Here is a 19789-nt window from a genome sequence, read left to right as displayed (position 1 = left end):
CGGACGTGTATATGTAAGCTCTTGTGGCAAATTTGAAATGAGGGTACAATCATAAGTAAGTTCTTTCGTGCTAGCTTTATGAAAGAGGAGGGGTAAATTAGAGAAAGGTATAAAACTTCCTCTATTGGGCCTGGGATAAAGAAGGTGTGGAATCTGATTACAGAAAATAAAAGGTGGATAGTTGAAAAGGATGACAAAATAAATTTTTTGGTAGACAGATGGTCAAGGGAAAAATCCAATGCTGAACAGTCTGGACTTGATCGGAATTTTTTTATGGGAGCCAGTTTTAAGGCTTCTGACTTTATTCACGAGGGCAGTTGGGCGTTTCCCAGGGAGGAGTCTCATCTCTTATCAGAGCTTCTTGATCTTGCCAAGAAATCAATTGTTCCATCATCTTCTAAGGATTTGTGTCATTGAATTCCGTCTTCTTTAGGTAGTTTCACAATTAAATCAGCTTGGAGCTGATTCGAAAGGCCAATCCAGCTGTGGGATGGTACTCCATCGTTTGGAAGTCAAACTTGTAATCTCACCTATCTATTTTTGGCTGGAGACTTCTAAATGACAAGCTGCCAACAGATGATGAGGTGCGCAAGGGAGGAATGTTGCTTTCATTTACCTGTGTCTTGTGTGGAAATAATTGAGGAATCATCATCTCATTTATTTTGTGTAGCTTTGCTTCTCATGTATGGAGTAAGTTCTGTGACTGTTTTGGAGTGAGATGGCTGGACTTCAATGAAATTACAAGATGTCTCAACTGGTGGAAGGAGCATCGAAATTTCAGTCTTTTAAAAGGGTGTGGCTGTCGGGATTCATTCTTGTTCTATTTTTTATTTGGATGGAGAGAAATGCAAGATTACAAGATGGCGTGTCAAGATCATTGTTTTTCTCAGGTGAAAACTAAAATCAACTTGCAAAATTTTGTCCTATCAACGAAGTCGTTGTCAATCTCTAAGCTCATGTGTACTCGAAGTATTGGCATTCAGATCAGCCAGCGTAGAGCTCGTTAGATGATTGAGATATTTTGGTGTGTTAAGGAAACAAAATTTACCATATTTCTATTACTACCAATATCCTTATCAATAATCCATTGATTGAGAAATATTCCAAGCTTGGTTTTATTCCAAATCTTCTTGCCAAGCTGGTCCTTTGTGGAATCCTTATTATCAATACCTTGATAAAGTAACATATAAAGCTTGGCTTTATTCCATATCTTCTTGCCAAGCTGGTCTTTGGTGGAATCCTTATCACGAATCCCTTGATTGAGTAGCATACCAAGCTTGATCTCATCCCAAATCTTGTTGCAAAACTGGTCATTGATGGAAGTAGCCATTAGTGCAATATTTTCTCTTATAGGAACCATCATAATTGACGCACTTACTATAATACTGTAATCCAATAGATCTGTAGCCCTCTATAGTCCTGTAATTGAAATGTACTTCGTTTTTTTTTTTTTTTTTTTTTTTTTTTTTTTTTTTTTTTTTATCCCATGTGTTTTGAGGGGGGTTACCATCACAAGAACTCATTTGAGAGTTAATTTTCTTTTCCTTCTTTCCTTGAAGTGGCGTGGGTGGGTGTGGTGTTTAAACATAACTCAATAAAGTTCTGAAATAAGATTATCATTTTAAAATTAATGATTAAGATATAGATCTTTGAACACCATATTTGGGATTGATGTCCAAGCATGTCCAACGGAAAACACAGATTAATGGTTGTGGATGTTCATATAAAGTTTTATGTCTATTTTGGGGAGTAGGAAGGAGAAGACCAGCGCACCATTAGGAGTCGTCCATGAATGTGACAAAAGCTTTCAATAGTTGTTGAGTGCCTGGAACCAATTTTCCTGAATCATATAGTACCTAAATGCTCTGCTTGGTTGCAATGGGAATTTAAAGGGAGGGAAAGTGATATTTTCATACTTTAAAAAGAAATGTTTATAATCATTACCTCATATGATTGTATAAACTACTTAATTTTTTTAACCATATTTAGCAATGATATATTTTACATGTACTTTTCATTTTACATATTATAGCAAAGGGTTTTTGATGCAAAGTAAAGTGAAATTTCATAACCAAATATAAAATGATTTGAAGTTAATGTTAAAATTACATGGGCAATAATTACATATATTTCTTTTTTAAGTATGAAAATTTTACTTCCCTTCCCTTTTATTCCCCTTACAACCAAACATAGCCAAAAGGAAAAGTAGTGAGAGAAGGCTTTGACGCGGAGAAAAGACCACAAACTTGGCGCCTGCTCTACAAGCAGAGGCTGCAACCAATGCACTATGCACTGGATTCACAATAAATAAACAGAATTCAATCGAAAACCAACAAGAATTATGTATAAATAGAGGCCACCGGTAGGCAATTAGCTCCACACCACCAACTCATCTCATCAGGTCTCATATTTACACACAAGCTCTCTTTCTCCCAAAGTCTCCCTCGTCTGTCATGGCTTCCTCTTCCACCTACTTGAAGCTATGCTTCACTGTCTTCTTCGTCTTGACACACTATGCCCCAGCCTCTACTCAGCTATCGTCCACTTTCTATTCGAGTTCATGCCCCAAAGCGTTGTCGACTATTAAGTCTACTGTTAACTCAGCGATATCAAAAGAGCGTCGGATGGGTGCCTCACTTCTCCGTCTCCATTTCCATGACTGCTTCGTTAATGCAAGTCCCCTCACTAACACTGCTTCCTCCTTTCTTCTCTTTGTGGGATAATTCTTCTCCTCTCTCTCTCTCTCTTTCTTTTGTGTTTGTGTGTTTTCTGTTTGTTTATTCTTCTTGTAAATGATGTAGGACCATACCCTTAGGTATCCTATTAGTTAAGTTCCAGCCATAAAACAAAGCATAATATGTGGTTAGAAAGTAAATTTAAAGTAGTTTTTTTTTTTTTTTTTTTTTTTTTTTTTTTTTGATCATGTCCCGGCATCTTAAATAGGACTAAAATTTTGTAGCAATGAACGCCTCATGTAGTCTCTTTTCACATATTAAATTTTAATCTAATTGAATTATAAGGAAGAAAGAGATAAACATAATGGGTGCTAGCATACGGTATATACTCAATCTTTTCCCACAAAATAAAATAAAAATTTAGGATCAAATGGGATACATGGGACTATAAGGGAGTTCATCGACCTACATGGGAGGGTATGTAATCACGTTTAAGATTACGTTGTGGTTGGTAGATTGTATGGTGGATTTCATACCATCCATGAACCTTTTTAGTGTTTGCATTATATTGGTCACCTCACGTGCCTCTTTAAAGTTAAACTTAATCCAAATCCAAAATCCAAAAAGGTAAAAATTTGTGTCTTAATGGTTGTGATTTTGTGTTCATGTGTGTCGTCACTTCTTGACCACAATTTGAATGGCCATGCATAATAACAGGGCTGTGATGGATCTGTATTGTTAGACGACACTGCAAACTTCACAGGGGAGAAGACAGCTGGGCCCGCCCAATAATAATTCATTGAGAGGGTTTGACGTGGTGGATACCATCAAGTCCAACCTAGAGAGCATCTGTCCTGGGGTCTTTTCTTGTGCTGACATCCTAGCCGTTGCTGCTCGTGAGTAGTACTAATGTAATAATTCAAAAAAATATATATATTTTAGAAAAAAAATGTTTTCTATCTAAGAGTGTAGAGATTGCATCAATGCAGGGCCTAATGAGCACCTAGAAGCATCACCGGGTGAACATTTTCACCTTTCATCCACCTCTGTATCTAGGTGTAAATCCTACATACCCCATAGAAAACATTCTCTCTTTTTCTTTTTCTTTTTTTTTTTTTTTTCAGTTTTAAGCCCTTTGGTTGGAAATGATAGGACTAGCACTTTATATTTTTCTTCTTCTTTATTTTTAATAAATTCTGATCTTCTAACAAAAAAAAAAAAATCCATGAACCAATTCATGACAGAAAAACTAATGGGCTTTAATGGTTTTCAGTTGGGAGGATCCACATGGACTCGCCCATTAGGAAGGAGAGACTCAACTACGGCAAGCTTAAGTGCTGCAAACACCGACCTCCCATCCCCTTTGTTGAGTCTTAGTGGTCTCATAACCGCCTTCTCAAACAAAGGATTTACTACTAAAGAAATGGTGGCTCTTTCAGGTATTCTTTGTTCCAACTACTTAATCAACTAATCCTTCCCTCAAGGGCATTCTTATACTTTCAGAATTTTCGTGGCAGTTGAAGAGGTTAAACGGTTAGCTAATGAACTTAAGGTTGCATGGGTTTTCTTTGTAATTGTCTAGGGTCTCACACAATAGGGATGGCAAAGTGCTCAGTATTTCGAATTCGGATCTACAATGAGACCAACATAAACACGTCATATGCAATGTCTTTGAGGTCGAACTGTCCAAGCTCAGGCGGTGATAGCACTCTCTCCCCTCTTGACACCACCACTTCTACTGTCTTTGATTCCTCTTATTACACCAACTTAATCAACAACAAGGGCCTTCTACACTCCGATCAACAACTCTACAGTGGTGATAGTGGCCCTATTGATTCTCTAATCAGGGCCTATAAAAACAATCCTGCATCTTTCTTCAGTGATTTTGGGAATGCTATGATAATAATGGGAAACCTTAGCCCACTCACAGGCACCAACGGTCAGATTAGGACCAATTGTAGGAAAGTTAATTCAGGCTGAGAGATTCAATTTTCAACACTGCTCCTATTTCTGACCATACTCTAAATGTTGATTGCTCAAAGGCAATCTTGATGTAATTAATAAGCAAACCAAAATGGTTTGATGCCAGATAATTGAATAATGATTATTGGCTGACTCTCCTGTTTGGCCTATTTCCACTCCATGGCTTCTTGAAGTATGTAATTTAGAATCCATGTATACTACACATTTATATCAATAAAGTTTTGTTTATAAAAAAATTAAAAAAGAAAATCGTTTATGCAACCCTTGAAGTTGATGCATTAACCACCACTAGATCCTTTCAACTAGGGGTGTCAACCGATCGGGCCAGGCCGATCTCGGTCGAACTTAATCGGACTTGACCATTTGAAAGCCTTGCACCGTGAATGCCCATTTAAGTAAATGGGCCTAGATTTGTAGGGCACGGTACAATTTACAATTGAGCCGGTCAGTGTTGGGCTTCAATCGGGCTTCCTTAAACGGATCTTAATTGTGCCTTAACTGGGCTACAGACCTATTTAAGTCTAAACAGGCTTTAAACGTGCCTACCCTAAAATTCTGGCGGAGTTATGTTCAAATTTAACCCGTTTATATATATATATATATATTCCAACCCCCCCCCCCCCTCCGGTTTATACAATATTCATCCTGTCTCTTCACTATGAGAATCACTACTATGTTTATATTAATTTACCTGCTTTTCTATATGATTTACTACTTTTTTGGACTATACACCTACGCTAGTTAGATTCATTCCTTTCATTATAACTGCTAGTAGTAGGATTAATATGATTAAAAATGTTCTAAATAGAAAGAGATCGGCCCCTAACCAGAGAGAATGAATGCCTAACACCTTTCAGCCCTTAACTTTGAAACTAACTAGGTGACAACTCCTGAAAAGAAAGGATATTCAATAAGAATTCACATTCATGGTGACTTTTCAAGAAACATTTGATTTCAGTTCCATAAGAATTCAATACCTACTCCCCATAACTACCCTTACCACCATAATATTCGATAGGACTTCACAGCTTCAATACTGATCTGGCAATTAGCAACAGATCAATTAACCATCTTATCCAGTGGTCAAATGAGTTAACATATGGTATACATTAATAATCATAAACTCAACCAAAAACTAGTGGCAATGATGTTGATATGCAATGTTATGATATGAGTTTGAAATGATTCAAACCGCATCACTATTTTATTTTAGAGAGGGGAACGGTGGTCATTTCACCGCCCCAATGTTTGGGCATAGAATTGCATGACTGGGTAACATTCTTTTCTCCTTTATTTTATTTTATTATTATCATTTTTTTTCTTATATGAAAACTAAAATTCATTCAAGCAAACAGAAAGGGATATTAAAGTGTACAGCATCACGTAGAGAATCAATTCTAGCCCTCTGAGCTAACTGGTGGGTCATAGACACCAAAATTCGACATTATTTTTCCAAAGTAAAAGAGACAAAAGCCTTCCTCAATTCCTTCAAGTCCAATAAAAAAGAGAATAATTCCCACAGCACCATTGATCTTGATGGTATAGCTCAACAAATTCCTCACATTCCGTCCAAACTATGACAACAGTGATACCTAATCACCTCGCCGGCTAGACTCGTTCGAGAATTTCTTTGACCTCGGATTCTTGTGTACTCCTTGCAAATCCAAAATTTAGGAAAACACAGACACAAAAACCATTTTTGGAAATAACAAGTGTCCATGTCATACAAACGTCTACCATAAAGCTCCCATCACAAAAAATGATACATGATGTGCCTAGTATAAGACCTTGACATTCAGTCCAAGGTATCACCAGGTCTGGGGTAGGGGTGATCTTTGGGAGTGGATCAAGTCCTTGTACGAGAATCATTCTCGTATGGTGTTTGATTTACACATGGACTTCACTTAATCTCTCTCTTCTTTTAATTGGTTTTTATTCTGAGTAGAGTCCAAGTGTAAATCAAACACCGTACAAAAATCATTATCATACGAGGACTTGATCCACACTCGTGATCTTTGAGGTGTTAGTGGAAGTGATGAGATTTAAGTCTTACATCCACTTGTTTATATTGGTCATACTACTATAAGGGTTTAACATAGTAGTTTCTAAGAGTCCAAATAAAGTAAAAAATAATAGCAGACTGCAATAAAGAAAGAAAAATCTCTTTTGAACAAAAGTTGACTAGCAAAGTTTTCAAACAAATGTCATATAGATGGACTATTTACACTTTTTTTTTTTTAATGAGAAAAGAAAACTTACGAGATGCAAGACATCAATGTTTTGATTAGGAATGTAGAGGTTAGAGAGATTGTTCATAAACTTGTGAGCTAAATATGCCAACATGCCAACAGAAGTACCACTCCAAGAAAGCTAGAAGATTATTTTTTTTAAATGTCCGAAAAGAAACTTACAAAATTCGAAGGCCATGATATGGTATTGCTTTCAAAAAAAATGTGTCATCTCCTGAGTTACTCCATGTGGAGATGACACATTTTTTCGAAAGCAATTACACACTCCTATTAATCCCAAAAAACCTATAGCCCAAACACATGACAGAAGAAGTGCAAATCTATTTCCTTTTCGAAGGAACAAAAGGGTGAAAAACTTCAATTTGAAGAAATTTAAATAAATTGGCTCTACCATTAAGACCATTGATAAGAGCTTCCACAGAAAAACTTTGAATTTATGATGCAACGATGATTTCCAGAGACCAGGCAAGATTGGGCTTTTTGAGCCCAAGGAAGATGATGGACCCGAGAGGAAATTGGCAGCATTTTTAGTAGAAAAAATTCCCTTCTTGCAAACATGACAACTCAAAAAATCTTCATTAGAGCTTTTTCTCATCAGTCATCTAAGAAGATTTAATCACTTAAAAGGTTAACCTTAGAGAATTAATCTTTTGTTCAAAAATATTGTGGAGCCTATAAATTGAAAATGTTGAACTTACAAAGATCAATGACCTAATTCTTCTGATAAGTGTGTGCTCTCAATCCTTGTTTTCACTCTTTCCAATAAGAGAGGCATACAATTATCAAATGGAAAAAAGCTACTTGGTCACATGGTTCTTGTCCAAACATAGAAGCAAGTGAAATTATCACCCCGCCCCCCATGAAATTCCATACATATTAATGCTTCAACACAAACTCTCATTGGCCCCCACGCTGGTGCAGGGGCCACACAACCAGGTAGCGATCTCTTCCCCTAGTCAAATTCAAACAATTGACAAGAAGCTTTAAAGAAAACCAATCAATAGGTTAGGAAATACTTAGGGTATGCAGATACTATGATTTTGTTGGACAGCTCTCACTTTAAAACATATTGGGTCAAACATTTGATGTACTCCCCTTGTTCTCCATCTTAAATTTCCAACTCAATGAAGCTAAAATTCCATGAAAATACAGTCTTCTACATTCATAAAGACAGCAGAGCCACTCTTGACCTCATTAATGAGAATGTATTTCGCATGGTCTAAACCAGGGAAAGCCTATGCTAAGGCCAGCAGAATGACCGTATGGCTTACTTTGCCTCAGAGTTCATTTAGGCTCCGTTTGTTTCGATGTAGATTTTACATGTAAAAATTCACATAATGAAATAATTTCATGTGTTTGTTTTCAAAATGTAGAACGTGGAGTAAAAGACATGCTCAAAAGGATAATGCCTTTACAGGCAAAACACCAAACATCTAATGTACACAAATTTCATGAACTTTGTTTTCTCTTGAACCTAAAATCAAGGAACTGCAGGTAGCGGACAAAGAAGACTAAGAAGTGGAAAAACCATTAAGGGTATAGATCTAACTCCAATGGCTGTCTATGTACAGCCAACGAACGCCTGAGTCCAGATGTACATTTTCAATTCTTCCACAACCCAAAACCAGTACAGAAACCATGGGGAATAACCCCAGATTTCCTGGCTTAGATGTGGAAGCGGGTAGGGAGGGGGAGAGAGAGAGAGAGAGAGAGAGAGAGAGAGAGAGAGGGAGAAAAGAAGATGAAGAAATAGTGGAAGGAGCCCCTATTTTTGGATGCTAAAATGGTGTTAATGTGCAGAACCTCTGTGAAGCTACAGTTATGAGTGTTTTGTTCCCCTGCAGACCCATGCTTCATCTCCCAATGAAATCATCAGAAAATGCAACAATAGTATTAGAACATAATAAATCTCCCAACAAAATCACAGCAAAACATAGGGATCTTGTTGGCCTCAACTTTGCGAATATCAAAACAGCCATCGTAAACAAAGAGAATCCATAAAATGGCTCTGAGAGAAGATCTGGAAAGATTCCTCTGCTAGAGAGATCAAAGTAATCAGAGAGCGCGAAATAATCATGAAATGGAGGTAACACTGGGGCCGAATTCCTCCAAGGCCTCCATTAGAGCTCTGGTTGTTGGGGACGAAGGACCGTCAAGTGTGTTTCGACTTTGGAGCAAATCCCAAAACCAGGAAAATTTTACCTATAAATCTGGCGTAAAATTTTATCCACTTATCTTTTTGGGTGATTTACATCTTTTTTTGGGCGATTTACATCAACCCCACTTGGCGTTTGTCCAAATTGCATCATCCCCCTGAAAATCAAAAAATTACATTTAAATCTGCAAAATTGACACCATTGGCATCTTTGTAGGGTTAATCTGTTAAGTGGATAAAATTTTAATGAAAACCCCATTTTTCCCTTATTGTCTCCAACATACCTACCCCACTTACATCCGATTCTGTTCGCCGGGTTCTCTTGAGGTTTTTTCTCTCAGGCGCGATTGTATCCAGTTCATCACCCTTCGGTGAAGTCTTCTCAGGCAACGGATTGCTTCGAGTTCTCTTCAGGTGAAGTCTTCTCATCAGGCTTTTGATTTCCCTCTGTTTTCCCAAATTGGGTTGTTCCATACGGTTTAAACTCATAACCGAAACTACTAAACCAGAAGGCACGGCCATTTGATGTTCTACAGCTCTAAGTAACAAGCGGGTTGCAGGGCTCAACTTTGGTGCTTCAATGGCGGATCCGCTTAGAAGCTGGAAAAGGGTCTACAGCTTCCGTCGTGCCCCCGACAGAAGTGCGTTCGAGAAATGGTATCATTTTCCCTTTTCATCGTCTCTTTTTTTTTTTTTTTTTTTTTTTTTTTTTTTTTTTTTTTTTTTTTTTTTTTTTTTTTTTTTTTTTTTTTTTTTTTTTTTTTTGGTCATCTTTCTCGAAAACCCATTTCGTTTCACTACTTATTTTTATTCCCTTCCCCCATCTTCTTACTTGAGCCTCTCTTGTCTCTTTCCCTACTTGTACTCTGTTTTTTCCCACCTTTTAGAATCCCAGGAGTTTGTTCCTCTACTTTCACAGTTCTGAACTACATTTTTTTACTTGAAATCCTACAGTGATTTCTGTGGCGTTTTGTTTGCCATCGCCCTTGCTGACATACATGTGTAAAGCCAAGACTGAACATAAAAGACTCAAAGCCGCAAACCAGAATCAAAACCCTAAAATACTGGTCATTGAAGACCACCCAGATCACCATTTTGCTGCTTCATGTATATGATCTTCTCTTACTTAGTTGTTCATTGGTCTCTGTTTTTATCTATACTCTCTATCTCTGTATTTGGGCATTCGAAGAAATTGTTTTCTTAGCGAATAATAAGATTCCTAATGCATTCGTTTGTAGATCTTTGCTTGCAAAGATGTGTGCATGTGATGGAAATGGGATGAATGAATAAAGTATGAGATGAACTGAAAATTTTCGCTGATCTTTGTAAATCATCATTTCTTGCCCGCTAGTATCTGACAAATTGAAGAGAGATTGATTTCGATTTTGAAAGCTATGGTCCGATTCCAAACTTCGTACCTGAAGCCTTTGAAGCCGAGGCCTAAGCTGTCCAAGATAAGGAGGGAAGACAACAAAAAGAGCAGTTCTTTACAGTAAAGCACCTTGGCTAACGAACCTTCATCGGAGACTTCACTCCACCTTTGCCGGAAATGACAATTCCTCTCCGTCGCCGAACACGGTAAGGGCATTTGTGATAGGTGTTGGTTTATTAGAGAGAAGAGGGGTGTTATAGGTATATAAAGTGTTAGGGGTAATTTTGTCTTTTAAAATTCAAAACTAACACTATGCGAACGGTGTCAATTTTGTGGGCTTAAATGTAATTTTTTGATTTTCAGGGGGGGGTGATGTAATTTGGACAAACGCCAGGGGAGGTTGATGTAAATCACCCTATCTTTTTTGAAAAACATGGGGTGTCTAGTAAAACTTTCCCCAATGTAAATTTTCCAACATTTAAAAAATAAAAATAAAAAAAAATTTTAAAAAAAAAAAATCTAATTTTACTGTAAAATTTTCCACACCGAAACAAATGGAGCAAAGGAAAATAAATATTAAAAAGCAATAATAGAATTCAAACAATGTGGACATAAAAATGAAACGAAAACAATGAATGAAGATATAAGCATTTCACACGGGATGGACAATCTAACATAATCACAAGAGAGTTGACAGCACATGAAAACTTAACACATTATCACTGAAGAAATGTAGTTTTAGTATTAGAAATATACATGCATGGATTGTGTCACCATTGAATTTGTTGACCTTTTAATGAGAACATAGCTGTCGTCAAATGAAGAAAAAACAAATAAAATAAAGGAGAAATGTTTCCTTCACCCACGGTGAAAAGAAATACCAACCCATCTAGGATCATTATTCCCCCACCACCCACCCACACACAAAAAAAAAATCGTTGGAGGTCCGAAAGACTCTTCACTGTTCCCTTGCACGGATCCAAGGCCAATGATGGCCATTCTTGAAGGAATTCCTCCTTCAAAGTGGCTTGAGGAAAATCATCCCCTAAAATATATAGTCAAAACCCCCGAAACGAACCAAAAAGTATGAAAAAATGAAAGAATAAAAATACAAAAGCATTGAGGCTCAATAAAATGAGTGAGTCAACTATCTTAACCCTTTCCTACTTGTTTCTGTTTGCAGAGCATGCAAACGGGAGAAGTTCCATAGCTAATTTCAGTGCCCTCTGTCTTTTTACATGCAAGATGAGGAGAGGAGATACGTTTCTTTTTTTAAGGATAACATTTTATTTGGCTCCAATTAAGGTAAAACTGTAATTATCTGAAAATGCATTTCTGTAATTTAAAATATGAACTGGCAGGAGTAGTCCTGTTTCTCACTCTTGAAACTAAAAACTGTTAAGAAAAATAGAAGATCCAAATGTCGAGGAAGAAAACATTTACAAAGACAAAACTCCAAAAGATCATAACAGAAGGTCTACTCTTCCATGAATAGCTGATGGTTCCAAGGGTATTTTATGATGCTGAGGTTAACAAAACTTTGTGCAAAAAGCAGTAGATCTGATCATTGAGAGATTTTTTTCTTTTTCTTTTTCTTTTTCTTTTTTCTTTTTCTTTTTTTTTTTTTTTTTTTTTTGGGGGGGGGGGGGGTTGTAAGGGGGCTATCTCTTTCTTGGGAGTTGAAGGTGCAAAATTGCGAGTATCCATAGAATTATCGTTCCTAATACAAGACCAGAGAGAATTACATCTGTAGTGGAACCCAAGCACTCGAAAAGATTGAAGGGAAAAAATGTGCAAGAAGCAGATCTATACAGTTGAATGGGAAGAGAAAGTTCATTGGATGCAGCAACTACAGCCTTAGCATGGTCAATAAAATGGAGATGGATATGCGATTTGGGAGTGAGTGAAGAAAGAAAGTTTGGTTGCATTAATTTGGAAAAACATCTAGCAATAAGCAATAGACAGTTCAATTATTCCCACTACAATAAACAACAAACAAACTAGCAACTTCAGAAAGAGGAGCCCTTAATGCTCTATTGAATAATGAAGAAATCAATCACTAATGCCATACTAATAACTAAATGATGAAGAATAAGAAATCAACCACCAATCAAACACTTTATGCTTCTTATGCCAAACATGACAAACTATACATTTCTAATTAACAAAATCAGAACACAGATGGTAAAACTCTATGGAAATGCAATGAGATGATGAAAATTACTATGAACATGTGAAAAATCTACTCTGAAACATTGATCCTCTCGGCAATTCTATTACCGTATGGGTGAAAAAGGTGCAATTCAATCTGACCTAAGAAGGACCAGTAGTAGTATCAAATGGACGACTAAAATCAAAGGGTTAATGGATTTCTTGTGCATACTTCTGTGTGGCAGTTCTCCACAATTTACATTACCCTCCTTGGATGAATCATAAAGCAGCCATGGGGAATGAACAAGATCTACTTGACCAAATACACTCTTTATTTATTCATCAAGACTTGCTGGATCTACTACTAAAATAGATGGAGATATCAGATCAAAACCCTCATTTACAACATATTGGAATAACTAATATATGACGAATAGTAATCTAACCCTTGGAGATCAGCAAGAATTTATTTTGAACAATTTTGCAAATCTTAGTGCACGATTCAAATCTCAAAATCATTGATGATCAATGGTGATGTATCTAATGTTCAGGTGCTCCTTCGGTTATTGTTTATCAGTCTCCCATCTTGCATTCCTAACAGCCTAATAGTCCTGACACCCATACCCTCCTTTCCAAATTATACCAAGATCAAAACATAGAATGCTGACTGCATAAATTACGGAATTCAAATCTTTAATTCTTGAAACCTTAAAAGAATTGCCACTAACAAAGATGACTGACAATCAGTCCGTAGCCCTTACTTGATAAGCCTCCATATCCAAACTGCAACCTTCAGATGAGGAACCTTAGACTGAACTATGTATCTTATCAGGATGCTGGGCAAGAAAGCTTCCAGTCTATCAACCAAGCAGTAGTGATCATATGTTCATTGACTGGTACGGATGTGTTAAGATGACCATAGTAAGTTTATTATTTACCTTGGTAATTTTACTATGTATTGTAGTAACTCTTGTAGATAGGGACGCTTAGTCGGAGACACCCTACTTTCTTTGTTACTTTCTTTATTTGTTATCGTTATAACCTTCTTATAAATAAAGGTGACCTCTGTCATTACTAACAGAACGAATCATTCCCAAACCTCTGGCTCTCAACTTAGTATCAAAGCCGAAAACCCTAATTTTTTTCTTTTTTCTTCTTTTTTGGTTTTCTCCTCCGTCTTTGGGAGCCATTGCCTCCTAGTCTAGCATGGTAGACTAAACCTTGTTGCATGCACAACTAACCCTAACCAGTCGCGCCTCCCTCCACTGCCACACCTTTGCAACCTAACATTGTCATTCCTTCAACCTCGCGTCATTGTCCCTCATGCTGCTCGTGCTCCTCGCACCTCCTCACTAGCCACTGCCACTACTCCTACCTCCCTAGCCCGCAATCCCTCTAGTTGTCGCGCCTCACCACAAGTGTCACCACCACCTATGTTGTTGCAGTCTGCTCCTACCGCCTACATGTGTGCCTCCCTTCTAAGCCATGGCTACTGTGACTAATGACACCAGCATTGGTATCTCCTCTAGGGTGCAAGAAAGATGGTAATCATTCAGGCAACCAGCTCTCCCTCTCCACCCTGGTCCTGTTAGAGCAAACACCAAAGAAAATGAAGAAAACAAACAAATTCGCACAAGATGACAGAAATTTTATGAGGTTCACACACCAATGTGATGTGCTACGTCCTCGGGCGAAGAAGATGATTCACTACGTTGGAAGAAAGATTAAAATGGAGTATTGAGAACACCCAAACTCGCGGCAAGAATACTCGCCCAAAAACCCTCACACGAAAAACCCAAAATCTCACTTAATTACACAACCAGACATTATAACATATAAATACTCCTCCAAGTCGGGTTTATCCAATGGGTCATGTTCGGTCGGGTCGTACTGTACCGCACCCCCATACGAGATTAGTGATGGGCTCCGACCCTCTACTACCATCACATACCTAAAAAAAAAAAAAAAAAACAAAACAAAAAACAAAGCAAAAAAAACAAAAAATCATTCAGGTCGTCAGCAAATTTTGTCGAAGCAGGTCAATCTTCAAAACATGTCAAGAATTCGACACACTCATAACAGGTCCAATCAAGCTCAATGGTCAAAACTATCTCACATGGTCTCGTGCCTGCCTACCTATAATCTGTGGGAACAACTTCACTAGCCTTATCACTGTGGACACATGCAAACCCACGGATCCTGTTGCCACTAACACCTACTTAGCTAATGATGCCCTCGTCATGTTTGTTTTGCTCAACTCTACTAAGGAATTATGAGATGTAAAACAAACCTATTCTCAAGGAGGGAACTACACTCAGATTTATGAGATCTACCACACGTTCATTCCACTACTCAGAAGGATGTCTCTTGCTACTTATTATTCTACCTTACACACTCTTTGGAAACAGTTGGATTTCTATCATCCGATCCCTATGGTTTGCCCTACTGATGCTGGCACTTTCCAAAGGGAGATAGAGAGATGGAATGGGTTTATGACTTCCTGACTGGTCTAAACCTTGAGTGTAATCAGGTAAGGGTGCAAATTCTGAGTCGTGACACTTTTCCAACTCTCTTACAGGCGTATTACATAGTTTAATTATGAGGATCATCGTCATTCTGTCATGATGCCCCCACAGTTCCTGTTCGATCAGCACTGCTGGCTATTATTACTATTGAGTATTCTTCCAAAAGGAAAAACCCAATTCGTGAGCCTGTTTAGTGTAATTATTGCGGTTGCCCTCGCCATACCATGGAAACTTGTTGGAAGCTCCATGTTCGTTCCAAAAGTGGTCATAATAACAAATCTGGAAAGCAAGGCTCCCAGGCCCATCTATCTGAAACAGCTGACAGCATCCTACTGCATTGTTCTCTCCGTTCTCAAACAATTAATGGCACAGTTAGTCACCACTTCTACCTCCTCTCTTGTGTCCAATCTTGCTCACTCTAGTACCTTGTTTTTCTCCTACTTCTCCCTTGTGGTTACTTCATTCAGGTGCTACCGATCACATGACAAGTAATTTTGAGGTCTTCCGCACTTATAATCCTTGTTCTGGTCAGGCTAAGGTACGTGTTTTCGATGGTTCTTTGTAACCTATCTCTAGTATTGGTTGTGTCTTGTTCTCCTACTTTTTCTCTCTTTTGTTCTCTATGTTCCTAAATTATGTGCTAATTTGCTGTCCATTCACCATTTGACTGTGGAGTTAAATTGTTCTGTTCACCTTTTTCTACTCATTGTATGTTTGACGATCTGGTGACCAATGCAACGATTAGATATGGTCAGGTATGTGACGAACTCTACTACTTAGATTCACCATCAACTGTCTCTACACCTGTTCCAGCATATACTCTTCGATCAAACAGTGCTCCCTCCTAACTCCACCAATGGCACCGTCTTAAGGACACCCTTCTTTTCATATTTTATGTCACATATTTCTTGATTTGGTTAAGCATTTTTGTTTGGAACATCTTAAGTGTGATGTATATGAATTTGCTATACATACACACAAATCTTATCCCCCTATTGATAATAAAAGAGATTTTCCAACAACAACAACAACAACAAACAGCATCCAAAACCTTATCCCAACTTAATGGGGTCGGCTACATAGAGATTCCAATTAAAGACGAGCACGAGGATCCCTACAAAAAGATTGATAGGGTATGACTAATTATAATAAGTGTCGGCTGTCAACTTGATGCACCACTACAAATCAGCCATAGGCTTATAATGACAAACCATAATAAAGTACCGGTTGTCTATCTGGCGTACCATATAGATTAGTCAAGCCAAAACATCCTACATGCATTACATCCACCCCCAAGACAATCCATCACCCAACCTACTTTTATGAAAAGAGGAATGAGAATTTTTTCTTGACAACCCCGTTGAGCACGAAAAATAATAAGAAATCAAAAGTCTGCACAATAAGAAATTTCTTTACATTTTTGTATCAACCTATATTCCGATCTATGACCCAATGACCATCTAAGAGAAATATATAATTCAAAATTTCCCAAGGAGTGATCGGATTCAGATTGAAAGAGCTAAAAGAGTTAGAGGCAGGCCTAAAATAACCATATAAGCTGATGGAGGGCCTTAAGGAAGACAGGTAGGATCAGAGTAGTAGGGGAAAAAGGGAAGCACACACTCTCACAGAGCACAAATTGTAACCAATTCTCATTCAAAATCAATTCACTCTAACTTGTCCATCGGTTACAGCCTATATATAGGGAAAATAGAGACATGAAATTAGAAACTCAACTGAAATAGTATCTAGCCTAAACTAGGAAACAACCATAAAAGGAAACTAATGCAAAGAAAAAAATCCTAAGTCCTACATTCAAGTCTGGAAAACAAAATGCATGAAATAAAAAACAAGTAACTAATTTATTTCCAGCCCTTCTTGTACCAAAACCTTAGGTTGGACCCGTTCTTCTTAGCTCTTGGCTTCCAAAGTCGGTCATGTTGGTCCAACCATGTAAGTGCAGCTATATCTTCATCAACTCTCCTTTTAAAGAACTCGACTCCGTCGAGTTATGAAAAGGACTGAGGAGATCGTCTAAAGGAATACATTGAATGAGGAACGATCCCACCATCTTCTGGAGCTTAATTTCAAGGAGATCTTTCGCAGAATGAAACTTTATAGTCTTTTTTGTCATGCGTGAAAGCATAGGTGTTGGCATAGCTACAATGTTGTACTTTCTTGTCCAACGACCAAGGTCGACTAAGAAGGATATGACACACCTTCATGGGGAAAACATCACATTGGACTGTATCCTTAAATCCACCAATAAAATATATGACCAAATATTTTTCTATAATCTTAAGATTAGTTTTGTTCACTCAAGCAACCTTGTAAGGATTTAGATGTGGCTCAGTCTTCAATCCTAACTTATGAACATCGTCTTCAGAGACAACATTAGTGCAACTACCTCCATGGCTCCATCAATAACCAAGGTTAACAGTTAGTCATTGCACTTCACATAGATCTGAAAAATACTACTACGGCGCCAATCTTCATTGCCAGTGACTCTGAGTGGGTCAACACATGAAGAATGACATAAATAAGACGTGGATCTATTGATGCACGATGTCTTGTATTTTGTCACAGTTTAATCCAGGGAGTACTGGTGCAGCACCTCGACAGGCAGGACGACGGTCTCGCTAGCCGGTTAGTAGGCCGTGGGGGTTGTAAGGGGGGCAGGAGGCCCCCCTGCATAGCAAGGGTGTAGCCCCCTGCTCAAATTTTTTATTTGAGGGCAATTGTGTACTTTTTGGATTAGGGTATTTCGCTATATATTTATAGTGAGGGTTTCTTTCTCTGTAATGCAAGCAATACTAAGAGGTGTGAGGGACGAGAGTTGTAACCCTATTCTCCATTGATAGTGAAACAATATCTCATCTCACTGGGGATGTAGGCAACGGACCTGAAATTAGTGTTAGCCAACTCAAATCGAATCTCAGTACTTAGTCCACTAATATAACGCATCACTCGTTGCTGATCTGTTTCTTGAAGTTAACACCTTGAAGACAGTTTGTGGAACTCAAAGGTGTAGGAATCCACGTCCTTGTTACCTTGTTGCAAATTAAACAGTTTATGGAACATTACCTTCTCATAATTAAGATGAACAAATTTTTCAGTCAGGATTTGCTTCATGGTCTCCCAATTGGTAACGAGTCCAAGTCTTCTGACAAATCTTGCATGCAGTACATCATCCCACCATGAACATGCATACCCAATAAACTTGGTGAAAATGAGTTAAAACTTTTTCTCGTCTAGAAGAAACTTATATGCAAAAATCCTCTCAACTTTGGTAAGCCAGTCAAGAAATTCCTCAGGTCCCTTTTCACCACTAAACTCTGGAACCTCAACTTTGATGCCATAATCTATCAGAAAATTGCCGGGTAACATCCTGTGAGACAACTGGGTTAAGTTGCTGCCTCTGAGGTGTATCTTCAATCCATAGGGCATTAAATTGAGGAGGTGGTGTAGATAGTCCTTCATCGACTCACGTTTCAGACTTTTGCATAAAGGCAAGAATCTTAGCGAGGGCACTTTGAGTGTCATCCATGAACTTGGCATATTTGGCCTCATTCTTCAAAATCCTAGCATTAGTTTTCTGTTGGTTCTCAAGTACCTCACGATACAATTTGTTCAACTCAGCATTGGTGATGTTACCTATCATGGTTAGAGAAGTGCAGGAAATTTGCTCTGATACCACTTGATGCAGATCCGGGTTCCAAGGAATGAAAACGGATCGCTTAGGGCCCACAATAAAGTAGTTAACTCAAAATATAAAAAGTAATGGCAGTTTTGTAAATAAATGGAACTTTAAAAGGGAGTGGCAGACTTGTAAATAATCAGAATATGCAAGGGTCTAGATAGCTCAATATGGGTGGGACATAAAGGCGATTAGTACTTATTTGGTAGGGACAAACTAGGAATGGCAGATAGACTAAAGAAAGTGGGGAATAGAAACAAAGATAGGGGTAATGCTGGGATTAAACAAAAATAAGGAATAAAACCTACTTTATGTTGTATTCTTCAACCTCACAACAGAACCAAAAACCAGCGGAAGAAGAAAAACTTCAAATCGACAGAGCTCCTTTGACAAGTCTCGGATTGGCCTAAAATTCCAAACAAAGGTGGCCAACCTTAAGGTCTCTTGAATCCGACTGATAAACACTACAAACAGGAACCAAGAGGGGTTGTGTTGTCTCTGCAACTCAGGTCAGGCGGTAACAAGGGAACCAGTTCTGAACTTGATCGTGAAGCTCACCACAAAGACTGAATCTGGTCAGGAGAACTCTGCGGTTAGGTCGCCCTAGGAAGGTGATTCTAGCCCCAAAGTTTGGAGGTGAAAACACTTGTATCTAGGGAGATACTGTCAATTCCTTTGAGCTGTAATCTGTCGCCCAGAACAGGGGCTGTGAAAGAGAATCAGCAAGAAGTAGAAGGAAAAGAAGGAAAAGAAAAATGAAGATGAAATAAGGAAGAAGAGAAAAAAAGGGAGAAGAAAGTGAGCCTCAGAGAGGAAGGAAAAGAGGGTCGGCAGCCATGGTTTCCAACCAAAACATCATTGTTCAATTTCATTCAATTCTTAAAAAAACTGCGTTCCTCCATCCATTACATGTCTAGTATGAAGAAAAAATTCAAATAATTAATGGAAACTACTTGAAAATGGAAACTAACCTACATAGCAA

At 38.1% G+C, this 19789-nt stretch overlaps 1 protein-coding gene, 1 long non-coding RNA gene and 1 pseudogene across 11 annotated transcripts in view; 2 read left to right on the top strand and 1 right to left on the bottom strand.

Annotated features, from left to right (window-relative positions):
* Positions 1 to 2132: 2132 nt before the first annotated feature.
* Positions 2133 to 4655, top strand: LOC122070180 (annotated as a pseudogene).
* Positions 4656 to 5956: 1301 nt separating this feature from the next.
* The window catches only part of LOC122070184 (biogenesis of lysosome-related organelles complex 1 subunit 1), a 35711-nt gene continuing 21878 nt past the window's right edge, over positions 5957 to 19789 (bottom strand). For 2 of the 10 annotated variants that reach the window (XM_042634297.1, XM_042634305.1), the window contains exon 4: positions 5957 to 6312. The gene's annotated coding sequence lies outside the window, so the exon portion shown is untranslated. Of the gene's footprint in view, positions 6313 to 7523; positions 7860 to 11124; positions 11480 to 11751; positions 12155 to 19789 lie in introns of those variants that run through there. The other 8 variants (XM_042634296.1, XM_042634304.1, XM_042634295.1 and 5 more) reach the window with 5 other exon arrangements.
* Positions 9015 to 10839, top strand: LOC122070185. The gene is made up of 3 exons (XR_006137693.1): positions 9015 to 9476; positions 9599 to 9719; positions 10301 to 10839. It is a non-coding gene; the product is annotated as an uncharacterized LOC122070185 (long non-coding RNA).

The sequence above is a fragment of the Macadamia integrifolia genome, unplaced genomic scaffold (genome assembly GCF_013358625.1).
Source record: "Macadamia integrifolia cultivar HAES 741 unplaced genomic scaffold, SCU_Mint_v3 scaffold848, whole genome shotgun sequence".
Classification (NCBI taxonomy): domain Eukaryota; kingdom Viridiplantae; phylum Streptophyta; class Magnoliopsida; order Proteales; family Proteaceae; genus Macadamia; species Macadamia integrifolia.
The sequence above is the reverse complement of the archived record's forward strand: the minus strand, read 5'-3'. Positions and strand labels throughout refer to the sequence as shown.